The sequence below is a fragment of the Hemicordylus capensis genome, chromosome 5, assembly GCF_027244095.1.
Source record: "Hemicordylus capensis ecotype Gifberg chromosome 5, rHemCap1.1.pri, whole genome shotgun sequence".
In the NCBI taxonomy this organism is placed as follows: Eukaryota; Metazoa; Chordata; class Lepidosauria; order Squamata; family Cordylidae; genus Hemicordylus; species Hemicordylus capensis.
Window position 1 is genome coordinate 148,918,895 of NC_069661.1, and position 18,015 is coordinate 148,936,909.

General features: G+C 42.2%; 1 protein-coding gene and 1 long non-coding RNA gene across 23 annotated transcripts in view; one reads left to right on the top strand and one right to left on the bottom strand.

The window, feature by feature from the left end:
• The window catches only part of MAGI2 (membrane associated guanylate kinase, WW and PDZ domain containing 2), a 953,479-nt gene that overhangs the window by 898,695 nt on the left and 36,769 nt on the right, over positions 1–18,015 (top strand). The window lies entirely within an intron of this gene.
• Positions 9,701–14,763, bottom strand: LOC128325656 (uncharacterized). The gene is made up of 3 exons (XR_008307538.1): positions 14,547–14,763; positions 13,852–13,970; positions 9,701–9,948 (listed from the first exon to the last, which is right to left on the bottom strand). It is a non-coding gene; the product is annotated as an uncharacterized LOC128325656 (long non-coding RNA).

Below are 18,015 nucleotides of genomic sequence, written 5' to 3' on the forward strand. Positions count from 1 at the left end.
CATATTCATTTAATGAAAACACTGGGAACACTGAAGAAATAATAAAATACCATATAAAATGCTGTCTGGAAAGGAAGCAAACAGAATTTATCTGAATTCAACAACCGCAACAGATCAAAGCCCCTTGTGTGGAACAGTACAGTACACTCTCATTTTCTGATTGCCCTGGGGGAAAGAAGAGCTCTTTGCTCTAGAGTGCCACTGATTTACAGATATTCAGGGAAATGTTGTCCACACCATGTCTCCTGCACACAGCTATTGGTGTACCTGATAAAAGCTTGGACTTGGGCTGGAAGACCTGGGTTCAAATCCATGCCGTTCACTGGCTGGCTTTAGGCAAGTTGTTATCACTCAGCCTAACGTGACTCACAGGGTTGTTTTGATGATTATAGAATAACGACATGTATGCTACCCTGAGCTATTTGGAGGAATTTTGGGCAAGTTGCAAATGCAATATATAGAATACGTGAACATTATTTATCTTCCTGCCAATTGCTATATTAGCTCCTGAGTCATTCTAAAGAACTTGATGTATTGAGTTGGACCTGCTTTCCTCCTCCAGATGGGGTATAATTCTGTAGTAGCTCTAGCAAAGCAGAGACTTTAGGACATATCCTTTCAAGACCTTTCTGCATCCACTGGCATATCCTGCTCACCAGATGTTTTTGGCATCCCATATGAAAGTGCCTTTCAGCCAGCTACTAACCTGAGTAGCCTCCATGTAAAGTACTGAAGCACTTTGTCTTGAGCAAGACTTAATGTATTCCTTTCACAAATTTTGCAGGGGAGGTATGCTGGGATTTGCCCACATCATGATCAGGATGTGGAGCCAATGGAGCATATTTTGTTGACCTGCAGTTTCTATTCTGGGGCCCACCAACAATTGAGTATGCCTATATTGACAGCAGCCACCTAATAGCACAGCGGGGAAATGACTTGATTAGCAAGCTAGAAGTTGCCAGTTCGAATGCCCACTGGTATGTTTCCCAGACTATGGGAAACACCTATATCAGGCAGCAGCAAGAAGATGCTGAAAGGCATCATCTCAGACTGCGTGGGAGGAGGCAATAGTAAACCCCTCCTGTATTCTAACAAAGAAAACCAGAGGGCTCTGTGGTTGCCAGGAGCTGACACCGACTTGATGACACACTTTATATTGACAGCACTGCCAGGTACATCCAAGCAATTTTATGTTAAATATCTATTGATAAATAAAATCTCAAGGGTGACCTTAGCAATGGCTGAATTCCTTTCAGGTGCTATTAGAATGTGGAAGCAACTTGTGAACTAATATGGACAGAAGGATGGCTTGGTGGCCACAGAGCGAGGGTTACCTTGGGTCTTTTGATGTCTAGAAAATATGAATTATACTGTTTGGTATTTTATTGCCATTTCTGGTGCTGTAACTATGACTGTTCCCGTCCCCCACCCACCCACCCGGTCTATGTACTGCAATAAATTGATTGTTTTGTATTGTGTAACGTTATTTAGGGAGCTGCCTTCAATGAAGATGGATTTTATTTGAAACTGTGCTCTGCCCTCCTTCCAAGCTTAGGTTTTCTTTTAGTAAGCCTCAAAACTATTAGCAGCAACTTTAGCTATCCTTTGTTTCCTGAAGTACTGGCTAAGAACGGATTTGGAGAACTTTACACCAATTTTTAGCGTCATTCATCATGCTCCAGTTTTAGTAATATTGGCATTGGCTTCTGATTGATCTAGTAATTCCTGGAATGAGATTGTATATGAATATAGAACAGCCTAAAGCAGGGTAACACATCCATTCCCTACCTTCCCACAAACAACTGGTCCCAAAGAGTCTTGTAGAGGAGACAAATTGACATAAATTGGCCTGATTTACTGTACATGCGGCACAGAAATGCAAAATGAGTGCCTCTGGGATGCTAAATGTACTTCAGCTGATGCCATCATAAATCAGGAACAAATGGGTGATCCATTATGCAGTATCTTTGCAAGAAGTAAGAATTTTCCATGGAATTTATTTAAGGAAAAATAAAGAAAAGAAGAAAAACTTCTCTTTTCACAGGTATGATTAACCTGATTCTAAAACATGTTTTCCTTTTGACTCATTACCAATGTCTTTATAATTCCATTGTTCGTGGAAAATATTTGTTGATCTCTGATAGCAGAAAGCTGAGCTATTAATCTCTGTTTAATAAGGTTTAATGTAACATTTTTAAAAATTGCATTGAAATGGCAAGCATTCTGTTTTTAAGCCTGCTTGTATACAAATTTATATACATATGTTCAACTCTATGAAGTGACATGAAGTGGTGTAGTAGAGCCAGCGTGGTGTAGTGGTTAGAGTGCTGGACTAGGACTGTGGAGACCCGAATTCAAATCCCCATTCAGCCATGAAACTAGCTGGGTGACTCTGGGCCAGTCACTTCTCTCTCAGCCTAACCTACTTCACAAGGTTGTTGTGAAAGAGAAACTCAAGTACACTACTCTGGGCTCCTTGGAGGAAGAGCGGGATATAAATGTTGATACTAATACTACTACTAATAATAATAATAATTAATTAATAATATTATTTTTATTTCTTGTTTACACAGTCAGACAGGTGTTATTGACTGCTTTGTTTATCCAGACATCGAGTCCTTCCCAAGGACCTGGGATGCCAGAATTTGATTGTCAATGGTTATAGATATCGTCGGAGAATATAGGCTGTTCCCAGTAAAGCTGCTTTTTGTAATTGGCTGATGGTGATTTCTGTGGCCCCTATGGTGTTGAGGTGCTCTTCAAGGTCTTTTGGAACTGCACCCAGGGCTCCAATTACTACTGGGATTATTTTGGTCTTTTTCTGCCATAGCCTTTCAATTTCAATTTGTAGATCTTTGTATTTGGTGATTTTTTCTATTTCTTTTTCTTCTATTCTGCTATCCCCTGGTATTGCTATGTCGATTATTTTGACTTGTTTTTCTTTCTTCTCGACTACAGTGATATCTGGTGTATTGTGTGGCAGATGTTTGTCTGTTTGTAGTCGGAAGTCCCATAATATTTTTACATCTTCATTTTCTTCAACTTTTTCAATTTTATGGTCCCACCAATGTATTAATTATTATTATTATTATTATTATTATTTATTAAGGTGCAATTCCAAAACAACTTGAAGAGCACCTCAACACCATAGGGGCCACAGAAATCACCGTCAGCCAATTACAAAAAGCAACTTTACTGGGAACAGCCTATATTTTGCGACGATATCTATAATAACAAACAGTATTGATGATAAAATCAGCCATCCCAGGTCCTTGGAAAGGACTCGATGTCTGGATGAAACAAACCAGTCAATAACACCTGTCTGACTGTGTAAACAAGAAATAATATCATTGCCATTTGAAAATTGTGCATAAAATTTCTGAAATATCTCTCTCACCTAAGATGCCTAGCAATGGTCATGTTCTAAACCCTCTAGCAACAGAACATCATGGACAAGGTGCACATTGTTTTCACCTTTCTAACTACTATTACTACTATGAATATTTATATACTGCTTTTCAACAAAAGTTCTCAAAGCGGTTTACAGAAAAATAAATAAGATGACTCCCTTTCCCCAAAGGTCTCACAATCTAAAAAGAAACAAGAGAGACACCAGCAACAGCGACTGAAGGGATGCTGTACCAGGGTTGAATAGAGCAAGTTGCTCTGCCCTTGCTAAATAATAGAATCACCACTTTAGAAAGGTGCCTCTTTGGTTAGTTAGAATGGGTTATGATGCAATCCAGAAAGAATTGCTGCTTCACAGCTTTCATTTATTCTGCAACATTAGATGGAAGGCCCTCACAGGCCCCAGAAAAATAAATGCCTGAAGTTCATCACTAAAAAAAGAAAATTGTCAGTGATTTGTTACTGTTCCAGTCAAGGGACGTAATAATATGCTATAGCTCCAATTATCCCAGCTGGTGCAGTGAAGGGTTGGCCTTCTCACTAGTTTTTCACATCATTAGCATAGGACATGATTCCCAGTGAAACAAATGAGAAGCAGCTCAGCATAGTGATAAAAGTACAAAAACCTAGTAAAGAAAGATAACTAAGCTGTAAACCCACTGGATTATGCTGTGCTGGAATTTGAAAATCAACTGGTTACAGTCAGAAAAAGGCTGGGGATTGGAGGAGACATAGGAAGAGGGAAGATCTTAGTTGTATTTTTAACGTGTAGTGTTCTGTTCAGCCCACTACAGGCTCAGTGCTTACAGGAAGAGAGATCACCATAAGGCATAAAGAAACCCTGTTTCTCCCCCAATACATATGCATGGGTGCATATGAAGACACATTTCAAAACTGTTTTTTGTGTTTTAATTCTTGTTTTTAATTTGTGTTTGTTGTAAACTGCCCAGAGATGTGAGTTTGGGGCAATATAAAAATATGAGTTTGGGGCAATATAAATATGCTAACTAATTAACGAACCAAATAAAGAGAGTGCACCAATCTGTTAGCGTCAATGGGAGGTCTGTGTATACCCTGCCATGCAGCCCTCCTCCCTCCATTTAGTCAAGGAACGCAAGCTTCAAGTTCTTTTTCCTTGCTCAAGCAGAAGGCGCAATTTGGAAAGGGGTGTGGGAGGTGTGCATAGACCTCCCATTCCCTGGCACAGCCTGGTGCAGTGTCTGTGTATGTGCCAAGGGGAAAATATGGGAAACAGAGCAATTCACTCACATGCAGGTGTTGACCCTCTAGTAGACTAGATCAAATCCTGTTTTAATATTGTTTAATTGTTGTAACCTTGAAGATGGGGATGTGCATGAATGGCTTGTGCTGCTGCAGGTGGTGTGAGGGTAGGTTTCTTTTTAAAGCTGGTAAGCAGGATCTTACCTGCTACTCTGCTACTGCACCGCTTTTCTAGGCATGCCACTTGCTGTTCAAAAGGCCGCACATGGCTGCAGAGCTGCTCCCAGCAACCTGCATGTGGTGTTGGCACGCACATGGCTGCCGTGCATGTGTGGAGGCCATGTGCAGGCTGCTGGGAGCAGAGCTGCAGCCATATACGACCTCTTGAACAGCGAGCACCACACCCCTAAAAGCAGTAGAGGAGCAGGTAAGGTCCTGCTTACCTGCTTTTTAAAAGCACCGACCCCCGCCAGGCCTAACTTGTTTGAATGTGGGCGCCTAAACTAGTTTGGACACGTCCCTACTTGAAGACTATTTTGGCTGAAAAGCAGACTAGACATTTTATTTGGTTGAAAGGCAGACTAGACAAGAAATACAGGAACCCCTCTATATTTGCAGGGTTCTGTTCTGGCCTATTGACGCAGATACCGAAACAGCAAATAAAGATATTAACCCTATGGGATTGGGGAGGTTAGGTTCCTATGTACTCTGAAATGTGCTAAAAATTTCCAGAATGCGGGGGAGCAGAAATAAGCATGATACCTTGATCTCTAGCCCTTAAGCATCATCCCCCCAATTCTCAAATTCTCCTATTCTCCTTCATTTTGGGGGGTGTTGAGAAAAGAGCCAGAAAATGACTTAAGAACTGTGGATTAGGGATGTACACGAACCAGTCCGGAGGTCATGTTGGAGGCCTCCGGACCGGTCTGGCGGTCCGGCACCGAGGGGGAGGGGTCTACCTTTAAGGGCGGGGGGGTTGGAACTTACCCCTCCCGCCGCTCTTCCCCCTCCGGCGCTGCAGTTTAAAATGAAGTTTTTGGGGTGGCAGCGTTCCTCGCTGCCGCCCCTGCCCCCGTCGTTGCCTGGAAGTCCCCGTAAGACCACCATGCATGTGTGCGTGGCGGCGCGCGCGCCACCACATGCGCATGTCTTACGGGGACTTCCAGGCAATGATAGTGGCAGGGGCGGCAGCGAGGAATGCTGCCGCCCCAAAAACTTCATTTTAAACTGCAGCGCCGGAGGGGGAAGAGCGGCGGGAGGGGTAAGTTCCAACCCCCCACCCTTAAAGGTAGACCCCCCCCTCGGTGCCGGTCCGGACCAGTCCGGACCCATGCACATCCCTACTGTGGATAGGCAAAAATAGCCCTATTTCTGCCATGCAATTAAAGAAACTGGGTCTCTATGACCCAACCATGGATAACCAAAATCACGGATGGAGAAACCACGAATAACAAGGGTCTCCTATACGTAGGCAATAGCATATTAAATTGTGCTGTGCAACTCTATCTTATTCATTTGACATAGATATCTCTGGTCTTAACCCTCTCCCATTCTGAACAACAGTTTTAAAAAGCTCTTTGTTTATCATGCTAATTAAATGCATGCATGAGGTTGCAGGATAACAAAGTAACACATAAGGCAAAAAGTATTTTTTAAAGTGAGCTTATTGTCTGTTCTTAAAAAGGTGCATAGTTATTGTTTTATATATAAAATAATATTGTATATATTGAGAGCTAATGCAGTATAGTGGATAGAGTATCAGACTGGGACCAGAAAGATCTGGATTCAAATACCTATTCAGCCATGGAGCTCACTAGTGACCTTGGGACAATCCAATCAACATCTTTTAGCCTAGCCTGCTTTATAGGATTGTTGAGAAGACAAATGCAGGTGGGGGGAATCCATATATATTGCCCTAAGCTCCTTGGAAGAAGAGCAGCATGATAACATAACAATATCTCAGTGTTGGCTGTACAGAATAAATTCATTGTGGTGTTCTATAGATAGCATTTGTCCTAGGAGTGTTCAGAACTGGTTTGAATAGAACCAGTTTTGATTTGAACCGGCCTGGTTTAACCGCCCCCCGCCAAAAAAGCAGCTGGTGTAGATTTGACTAGACCAGGCTCGATCCGATATGGACCAGTTTGAGTTTGAGTGCTATACTTGTTAAAGGGAATCTGGTGAGGCTTTCCCTTTACAAGCAAAGGGGTGGGAGAATCCTTGAAAAGTGTTGTAGGGGAAGGGGGGTGGCGAGAGAACATCTTACCAGCTTCTGTGGCGGTGGCTCCTCTAAGCCCTGCTGGCACTCTCCCTCAGTAGTGTGGGTCAGCAGCAGCCTGGTTCCAGGATGCACAGAGGTTATTTGCATGACCTCCGCACATAAGCAGAGGGCATATGCATCACCACAAAAATTTGGGGTTTTAAGCAAGGCATCATTCCTCAACCTCAACTCCACTACAGCAGCACAATTATTAATACTGATCAGCCGTATGGGATCGATCCAATTGAATTCAGTATCTCCCAAAAAACAAAACCTTTTTACGAAAATAAACATGATAAGAATTTAATGCCAACATCATGAAATAATAGCAGCTTCCACCAGGCAAAGCAGAAGGAAGAGAAATATACCAACTAAGCAGCAGTGTATAAGAACAGTGTAATGTAATATTCTCACCCAGATCCTGTTCTGTTAATGCTGAAAAGAAGTTCATCTACACATGAATAGGGGTGGGGTTGAGAATTTGAATGTGATCCTACTGAAAACAATACATATGGCAGATGGTATCTAAACCTGAATGCACATTCTGTTACATATTTAAATAACACATTCGATTTATGTCCCTAATCTAGCATAGATCTCTTTAACTCTCTTATTTCTCTTATTTATTTGTATATCATAATATAATATGTTAAGCAATCAAATGAAATAACAGCCCAAGATAATTATCTTTATATTTACTCTTTCTCTCATCCCATAACTCCAAGAAGAGGGGTCTGACTCTTTCAAGATCTCATATTTGTTTGTTTGTTTTTATTTGATTTGAGTGGCTCAGGGTGGTTTACACAGAGAAATAATAAATAAAAATAAGATGGATTTCTGTCCCCAAAGGGCTCACAATATAAAAAGAAACATAAAGACAGCAAGAGTCACTGGAGGTACTGGGCTGGGGTGGATAGGGCCAATATATATATGTATATGGGCAATATACATATCAACAACTGTTTTTTTTTTACTACAGTTCCATGTACAAATTAGGAGTGTGCACAGAACCATTTCAGGTAGGTAGTTCAAATTTGAACCAAACAGCAGGTCTGCGAGTGTTTTAAGGCAGTGACTTCTCAGCACACGGCCATTGTAACCCACCATCTTTGTGTTACATCAGCCAGAGTTCTAAATCTGCTTGCTGTTCTGAGAGTTGCTATAATTAGTTAAGTTGCACCAGGGTAGGAGTTGTAAATCAGGGAGAGAGGAGGAGGCCCCATGCTGTGAGGAAACTTTTCACAATGCAGACCTTCCCATGCTGTTTCTTTCTATCAGCAGAAAGAGTGGGGGGTGGGGGGAATAAAATACTGAACAGTTGATTTGGAAACAACAATGCAGGCATAAACAGGAGATGTCTCTTTCCACCGGGTAATTAGTCTCTTTCAAGAGGTTTAATTATGAAATGCATTAAGAAGATGACAGACAGCAGTGCCCTTTGTACACAATCATTGGGGGCTTTTTTACCATTAAATTTCCCCGCTTAACATAGGTTGAAAGCCTATGAATGCAATTACATTCATTTCTGTTGCAGCAGGGAAGCGGTGCACCTGAAATGAGTTTTTTGTTGGCAGAGGTTTTCTCATTCAAGAATGACACAGCAGGCGACTTGCTTTAAGTTAGGCTACCATAATTGCTTTGAAACTTCATCAGCCAACCATGCACCTAGACCAAAAATATTTACTAACACACTAAACACATCTCGTGACCTACATTTATCACAAGTAATCACATGCTCCAATTAATATCTGTGATTTCCCACTGACCCCACCACAGCTCTGAGCCCATCTTTTCCTCTCTGTTCCTGAGGTTTCCTTCAACTTCAGTTCATAGATCTTAATCATGTTTTCTAGCATGTCCTCCTCTAGATCTACTTCACACATCACACTTCTTCTACACAGAAGTACTTTTATATAAAGAAAAAGGTGAACTCAGTGTGTGGATTATTACTTGTGATTATGTTATGTATTTTGCAGCATGTAACACAATAATCTGTATATCGTTTTTACACTGTGTAAACCCTCCCTGTGATGGCGGGCACATCTGTGATTGCGAGGGTGGATCAATCCATTCTCGCAATCATGGATGTGCCCATCCTCATAGGGAGGACTCTTCAGACAGACCGTGATGTAACTGTGAGTGGTGGGGCGCATGGGTGAGTGACGCAGTAGGGATGGGACTTCCTTTCCCTTCTCCCCATTGGGTACAGCTACAAGTGGGGCTTTTTAACAATGTCTCAAGGAGGCTTATGTATGTATGTGTGTGTATGATGCTGCAGCAATGCTGAGATATTTGGCATTTTAGCAAACATCCTGATCAGCCAAGAAAATAATCCAGGGGGAGCACATCCACATATAGGTGGTGATAGGGGTCAGATTTTATGCTCCAGGTCTTTAGTTTGTGCTATCTCCTATTGATCTGCAACACCACTTAAACACAATTTTAGCAACAAAAAACAACAATATAGTAACAGAGGGGCCACTACACTTTATGCAGATGTACAATCAGGTGTACCATGTCAGTGCAGACTCCTAAGCTGCATATATCTACTTGTGTTAAGAATACTTCTGGCATTTCTCATGTAGTGCTACAGTGCCAAACCAAAAATATGCAAAGCCTGTGTGTAGGCATAACTGTAAGGTAACCAGCATTCTAGACTCCTGAAGAATCAATACAAACATGCTTGTCTTTGAAGGCCTGATATGTCAAAGAAAATCAATAGATGTTTCGTGATCTAATTGGAAGTAGTATGGTAGGAGGGGTATTAATGATTTACCTGCTAAACAGAAGTGATTCAAGAAGTCTGTATAAATGTGGCATACATCCGAGACTCTTTATTTTAATGGTTTTTTAAAGCTTTACAATTTTATTTGTAATTAACCTATCAATAATCATGTCACTTAAATGTTCCCTAGGAATATTATCTCCTCATTATTGTCACAAAACAGGCCGCCCAATTTCATAGCTCAGTTGTTCTAGTGCACGGCTGGAGAATCTGAATTAAGCTGAACTGAAATGAGTCTTTCTTCTAAGCAATTCACTCTGCTGGTTCCATAAGTCTACAGAAAACGTAATTAATATGTAACTTACAATGCGTCAGACAAATGAAGATTATTTACTGGTGTGCATATCGGAGACACTGCATTCTGAAGAAACACTATATTCTGTTTATTTTGTGTTGACTATGAGTAGCTTTGCCTATTATTCAGTGGACACAGCTTGGGCATCAAGACAAGTTCTCTTCTGAATATTAGACAAGCTGCACAAAAACAGGAAGCATGGCTTACATTATTTGTTATTTATTTATCACATTTTTATACCATCCAGAATGCAAGTTCTCTGGGTGGTTGTGCTTGTGCTTCCTCTTCTCAGGCATGCAGGTAACTGTCGAGATACCCTTAATATCAGCCCAGATCTCTGCATCGCTGGCTACATTTTGCCCCTGAAACCTTATGACACTATCTGACACTTTCTGTGAAGTTTTCCTATAGCTAGGCTGATTACACTTTTCTCAGCATTCTATGATAATGTAGTTAGGATGTATGTGAACTGATAATCCATAGGCTGGAAGGTCACATGACAATGATGTGAAGCCTCTGGATCTTCAAACCACTTTGGTCACAGTGCTCAGGTTTCAGCTGATATTGTCCTACTGAACTCTAGATTCATATTTATGCAGATACATATTCCTGTTGTTACCAACAGCTGTTCCAGTGCATTGTTACACAAACAACGTTTGAACATTATGCTTATTGCAGGAACATTTGTTTATGATGAGTTTATCAAATGAAGCTCTGCTTTGGGTACTTCAGTCTTCTGAAGCTAAAAGGAATTGAGGTTTTTTACGTTTATTTCCTGCTCTTCCTCCAAGGAGCCCAGAGTGGTGTACATGGTTATGTTTATCCCCACAACAACCCTGCGAGGTAGGTTAGGCTGAGGGATAAGTGACTATCCCAGAGTCACCCAGCAAGATTCTTGGCTGAACAGGGATTTCAGCTTGGATATCCCCCAGTACAGGCCAACACTGTAACCCAGTGGTTCCCAACCAGGCTTCCTCCAGCTGTTGCTGAAATTCAACTCCCATCATCCCCAGCTACAATTTATTGGGAGTTGTAGTTCAGCACTACCACATGGAAGCAATGTGTTGGTGGCCTCCATGTGAGGGCCATAACATTCAAACTGAACCCGAGCAGTTACACTAAAAAAAAGACCACAGCAAGCAGGCACTTTCAGACTCTTATGGAATGTTATATGGAAGCCGTTGCTTTTCAAGCATGATATATGGGACAGCATCAGTACATGGCACCAATGTGTCCATGTGGCTTTCCTTTATTGTGAACTATTTCAGTAATAGTTCCTTCTTGTAAGCTGTTTCATAGTCTCTCTGTAAAAACTACATGCATATGGACCATAATTCAGGTGCCTCCCATGTTGAGAAAGCTCTCTGTGCTACTGATAGGCTGAGTTATTATAGATCAGGTGTGCAGCTCTAGTGTTGATGAATGTGTTTGTTTAATCTGCCCATCCATGTGTCCTGCTCTCCAGCAGCTTTACCTTGTTTACAAAATCACACCTTGGTCACACCTTCTGTGCTGCAATAGTCAAATGTCCCAGCAGAATGAATTTGTTTTCTCTAGTTGAAAAATATTGACAGGCAGATTGTTGTACTGTTGAGACCCAACTTCTTTGATTGAGTGATAACCCAGTGATAATTCCTGGCCCATCAATAGGCAGGAAAACTGGCAGCTATGGGGTTTAGGGAGTTGCTGTGTTACATTGTCTGTTCTTATCTGTAGAGCTTGATTGTATTCATTCTTAGAGAGTAGCTTCTACATGTTTGTCAAAACAGACAACACCAAAGTTGCAGTCAGGAATAAAGGATCCTTTATAGCATGAAGAGCCACCTAATGGCTCAGCGGGGAAGTGACTTACCTAGAGAGCAAGAGGTTTGTTAATTTGAATCCCTGCTGGTCTGTTTCCCAGACTATGGGAAACACCTATATCGGGCAGCAGCACTCTAAGAAGGTGTTGAAAGGCATCATCTCATACTGCATGGGAGGAGGCAATTGTAAACCCCTCCTGTATTCTACCAAAGAAGAACATAGGGCTCTGTGGTCGCCAGGAGTCGACACTGACTCAAAGGCATGATCTTTCCTTTCCTTTTATAGCTTGAGAGAAGTACTTTGTGACCTTCCTAAGTATGAATTATATTGCAGTCAAAGAAAGAGAGAATGAGAAGTCCATCTTAACGCCATCTTCCTTCCTAAATTTTCTTAAATATCAACATCTCCCTGTCTGTCTCTCTCTCTGTATGACTGAGCTGTAGGGATTTATGTGTATATACATTGACTTTGTTCTTGCCATACCGATTTATTGTAGGTATCTCTAAGTATAGGCTTGTGGTAGAGTTTAGAATATTTGTATCAATCATCAGTTCTGTAGATCATCAGTTTGTATTTCTTACCATGCCTGTAGCCAGCCAAAAGCTCTGGGTGGGGTGGGGGGGGTCACAAAAGTGGGGGTGGGCCAGATTATATGGCAACAGCTGAAGAGCCAAGGCTGCCCACCCACCCCCAGAGCATCAGCCATGCAATTGTACATTCTGTACATAAAGTCTCTCTCTTGCACATCAGGACAAAGATTACACTAATGAATAGGGGCAGGAAGAGAACCAACCCCATGGAACACTACTAGAACCCCACTAAACTGAACCAGTGTTTACTGACAGCCATTCTCCAATATTTAAGTATATAAAAATAAAAGTTACTGGTCTACAACTTCCATCATCCTCAGAGGTGTTCCTAGGTAATTTTGAAACTTGGACCTGAAGGCCTTTTGTCCTCCCCCCCTGCACCCCTGCAAGTTAAACATAATCCCCCTACACACACACACACACACACACACACACACACACACACACACACATTTTTAAAATGTGGGTTATTGAGGGCACAAACAGCAACTGAACTCACAAGAATGTAAAGAAGTAAAGCAAATATATTTATACAAATATGCATTAGTAGAAACATTTCAACATGCAACTTAATAGGGATGTGCCCGGTACCATTCCAGAGGCAGCGGGGGTGTTCCCTTAAGGGCGGGGGAGGGTGCTCTTACCACTCCCGCCGCATTTCCCCCACCGGCGCTCCATTGTAGCAAAGCCCCTTGGGGCGGCAGCGTACTTCCCTGCTGCCCCATCGCACTCATCGGCCGGAAGTGGCCAGAAGTACTGGGCATGCGGGGGCACCTCGCACGCACGTGACAGGTGCACACGTACCTGGTACTTCTGGCCACTTCCGACCGATGAGTGCAATGGGGCGGCAGGGAGGTATGCTGCCACCCCAAGGGGCTTTGCTACAATGGAGCGCCGGTAGGGGAAATGCGGCGGGAGGGGTAAGGGCACCCTCCTCCTCCCTTAAGAGAATACCCACCGCCTCTAGAACACTGAAACAGCCCCCGTGGCCAAAACGTTTCGGAGGACTCTATAATGGCCTCCAAAATGTTTTGTGCACAAGCCTACAACTTAATATATTCTCATCCCACATATTATTTCTTTCCTCACTCCCCCCTCCAAATCTAAAGCAGGCCTGTTCAACTTAGCCCCCCCCCAACTGTTTTTGGACTACAATTCCCATAATCCCCAGCCACAGTGGCCAATAACCAGGGATTGTGGGAGTTGTAGGCCAAAATCTGCAGCAAGGCCAAAGTTGAGCAGCCTTGATCTAAAGGATCCAATATTTAAGCAACTGAATTTGCAAGAATGTAAAGATGTAAAACAACTATTTATGCAGATGTGTATCAGGAGAAACATTTCAACATGTTGCCTGTCTACAAAGCTAGGACTGAGCACAAGCTACCACCACCACCACCACACAAAATCACCCAGAAAACAAACGAAAACAGAATCTACATTTTCCTTGGTTAAGAAAGAATCTGGTAAATGGCAAGCCTAAAGACTTAACTGGGCATAAGCATGGATAGATCTGAGTTGCACACCTCCTTTCAAAGAGAGCTGTTTTATTTTTCCCTTCTGTGGGGCGGTTTCAGATTTTTGCTTCATCTCACCCTGAAATTCTGAAAGCTGAAAAACGAGGGAGGCGTTAGATCTCACGTTTTCCCGGGACTAGAAAAACAGCTGCCCAAAGAGAAATCCAGGACCATAGAGTGCACATGGACACAATCACAGGAGTCTGCTTTTTTCTAACTCAGGTCTAGGGTTGCCAACATTGTGTTGGCTCAATTCAGGATAGGGACTTGGGGGGAGGCAAGGGGGGCCAGGGGTGTGGCCTCCTAGGGACTTGGCCTATCTGTTTGTTTTTAACTTTGAAAGGCAGTGGCGGCGGCGTGGGCCACCTCCCAAATGCTGAATGTCTGCTGCTGCTAGGGGCTGGGCTGGGGCAGGCACGCTGACTGAGGGACTGGCTCAACAACTTTGAATCCAAACCAATCACCAGTGAGTGAGGGACCACACTGAAGATCTCGCAGCAGCAGCAGCAACTAGGGTTATGCACAGAACCGGCTGGCCCGGTTCAGTTTGAGTCCGGACCAGACTCGAACCTGACCGGACCAGTTCAGTCCAGCACCCCTTAGAATCCCCACTCCAGTTTGGTTTGGTCCGGGGGGGGGGTTCAAAGGTTTTTTAAAGGGTTTGTTTTACCTTTAGCCCCTTTGGGAGGCTTTCTCTAGGCCATGGTGGGGTCCATGAAGGCTCCCCCTACCCCCCTCCAGACTCGTTTATCACTGCTGCAGCCTGTATAACTATCTTAAAAAAAAAAATTAATGGCTCCCAATGCGAAAATGGCCTCTGTGAGGGCCTGGACCATGCCAGGCCTCGCAGAGGCCATTTGTGCATGTGTGGCGGCAGGGAAAATGGCCACCGCACTAACTTACAAAGGACTGAACAGGCCGAAAAAGAGGGTTCTATGGACCACAGCGGTGATAAATGAGGCCGGCGGGGGGAGGGGGACCTCCGTGGACACGCACCCTGCTGTCCCAATGAACTCCCCCAAAGGGGAGAAGGTAATTACAAAAATTTAAATTAAAATAAATTGTGAAGCCCCCAAACCGTCAGCGGGGGGATCTGAGGTTGGACCGAACTGGGGGGGGGTGTTTCGGTTCGACCCCGAATTGTCAAACTGAACCTGTTCGACCTCGAACCTGTTTGCACATCCCTAGCAGCAGCAGCAGCTGACCAAGGGAGGGAGGAGGTTGTGGAGGAGAGAAGGCAGCTGAGCCAACAAAAGACTGCTTTCCTGCAGCCCCGCCTTCCTCCAAATGAGGGAGACAGCGTGCGCCTGCTCAGAAGCCTAAAATCAGCCCATCTCCCTCATTTGGAGGACTTAATCCATAGTGATGGTTGTGGTACCTTCCCAATGAAAACACCAGAGATAAATTTGTGTTTTCTGACTTTTATTGATGTATTTTCTCTCTATGTATTTCCTGAAAGAGAAAAGTGAAGTATTGTGAAGTATTGATGAAACTCAGAGAGCATGTGAGCAGAGTCACTAACAGATTTTAGAAGAAACCTAATAATTTGCATACTGACAATGGTAGTAAATATTGCAGGGAGGGCATTGAGCAGTATTTAAAGGAACAGGGAATTAAACATGAATATACTGCAGAACAAGATGGAGTACCTGAGAGGAAAAATAGGACTTTACTTGAAATCTGCAGAAGCATGCCACTTGACACAGGACTGGAGTGAAATACTGGTGGAAATCTATTAAGACAGCAACTTATCTACAAAATAGATTATCTACTAAAACCAAAGTTTTAACTCTTTTTGAATTGCAGAATGAAAGAAACCCCAGTTTAAAGCACATCAGAGTGTTCAGAAGTAAAGCATATGTGTATATCCTCAAGGAGCAGAGGGAGAAATTGGACTAGAGAAGTGAGGACGGAATTTTTGTGGGATATGAATTTGGCAGTAAAAATTGTAGACTACTCGATACTGCCACATACACTATCAAGTGCAGGGTTGCTTACTTTGATGAGAAACAGGAATCTAATGTCAGTAAATGTCTAATTGTAACTTAGTTTTTCCAACAGGTGAAGGAGCTGAACAAAAACTACAATGTCAAAACAAAGAAGTAATCATCAGTCTTGATATTACAGAAAGATCTGATCAAGAAGGGGTGATTGAACCACAATTAGAGGTGAGACGTTCAAATAGGAGTAATAAAGGGATGCACCAGTGTTCCCTCTAACAGGTGTTGTTGACTACAGCTCCCAGAATCCCCAGCTGCAGTGATTTTTGCTTCGGGATTATGGGAATTGTAGTCAACAACATCTGGGAATCCCTGGATTCCACCTAAAAGATTCTCATTTAAGGCAAAAGGGAAGAAAATACCTGAATCCTTAGGTTGGCATCAAATAAAAGGAATACCCAATTTGGATACACATAAGTGGTTACAGGTTGCTAAGGAAGAGATTGGGTCACTTCATAAGAATAAGACATGACACTTGTAAAAGTTACCAGAAAACGGAAAGGCTATAGGATGCAAATGGATGTTTACCACTAAGCGTGATGAAAAAGGAGACATTCAAAGATACAAAGCTAGGTTGGTTGCTGTGGGGATATGCACAGAAATATGGTGAGGACAATGAAGAGACCTTTGCATCACTAGTTAAGTACATCAATTAGACTGTTACTTGCAGTTGCTGCATCTAAGGGAATGGATTTGCATCATCTAGATGTAAAGACTGGATTTTTATATGATGATATCAAAGAGGATATATATATGCAGAAGCCTCCGAGTTTTGAGGAGTTAGGTAAAGGAATCATCAATCCTGTGTATAAATTACAGAAAGTTATATACGGACTTAAACAAGCAGCCAGCACTTGGAATGGATACAAATAAAAAGACAAGATGATGCAAGTTTTAAGTTCAATCAAAGGCAAAAGATGATAACCCTTATTTAGAGTCCTGGTTTAACAGAGCCAAATGAGATGCGTACTCCAATGGAAGTGGGGGTTTTTAAAGGAGAAGGAATCCAATGAGTCTCTGAAAAGCAATGAAAACTACAGAATGGGAATTGGAAAGTTACTGTTCATTACAACAGTATCGCATCCTGATATTGCAGCATAAGCTGGAATATTGTGTAGGAAAATGAATTCACCAACAAAGAAGGTCTGAATTGCACTTAAAAGAATTGCACAGTATTTAAAAGGCACAGCAGATCTGGAATTAGTACTGCCAGCATGTGAGCAACCCAAGTTAGTAGGTTACATGGCTGCCAACTGGGCTGAAGATAGAGATGACAGAAAGTCAACTAGTGGCAATGTATTTTGCAATGGAGGAGGAGCAATCTCATGGTTAAGCAAGAAACAATCTACTATAGCTTTATCTTCAACCGAAGCTGAGTATATATCTTGTCAAGCTTGTCAAGAGATTATTTTGTTGCACAAACTTCTAGAAGATTTTGGAGTAGTTGCATTGAAGCCCACTATAACGTATGAAGACAATCAAAGTTGTATTATTCTGTCACAAAGTGAGAAGGTTACACAGAGGAGTAAACATATTGATGTGAAATTTCATTTTGTAAGATAATTGCAAGAAAAATCTTATTGTTATAAAATATTGTGCTTCAGAAGAAATGGTTGCAGCCATACTGACAAAACCATTAACCAGAGAACAATTTCAAAATGATGACAGTTGGGCTTATAAATTAAGGAACAAGACAGTGAGATGGGGAATGTTGGGATTTATGTATAAATGCATTGTCTTTGTTCTTGCCACTGATGTATTGTAGGTATATCTGTGTATAGACATCGTAGAGTTTAGAATGTTGGTGTCAAATATTGGTTCTGTAGACTGATTGGTCAGTTTGTATTTCTTACTGGACAATTGAGATTGTTGTTTTTCTGTTAGGATTATCTTTCACTCAGAGTAGGACTGTTGTTCATGATTTGGTAATAGTTAAGTAATAAACCTTAGTAATTCTGTTCAATAAACTTAACAAGCCTCAGTTTCTGCTTTGTTACACTCTGATGCATGACTAACTATCCCATTGAAATTAAAAGGAAATTAAACTGTCCCACTGAAATTAAAAGGAAGAGTTAGGCATTGCCTAATCCGCCTTAAGTGGTGCAGTGGGGAAATGCTTGACGAACAAGCAGAAGGTTG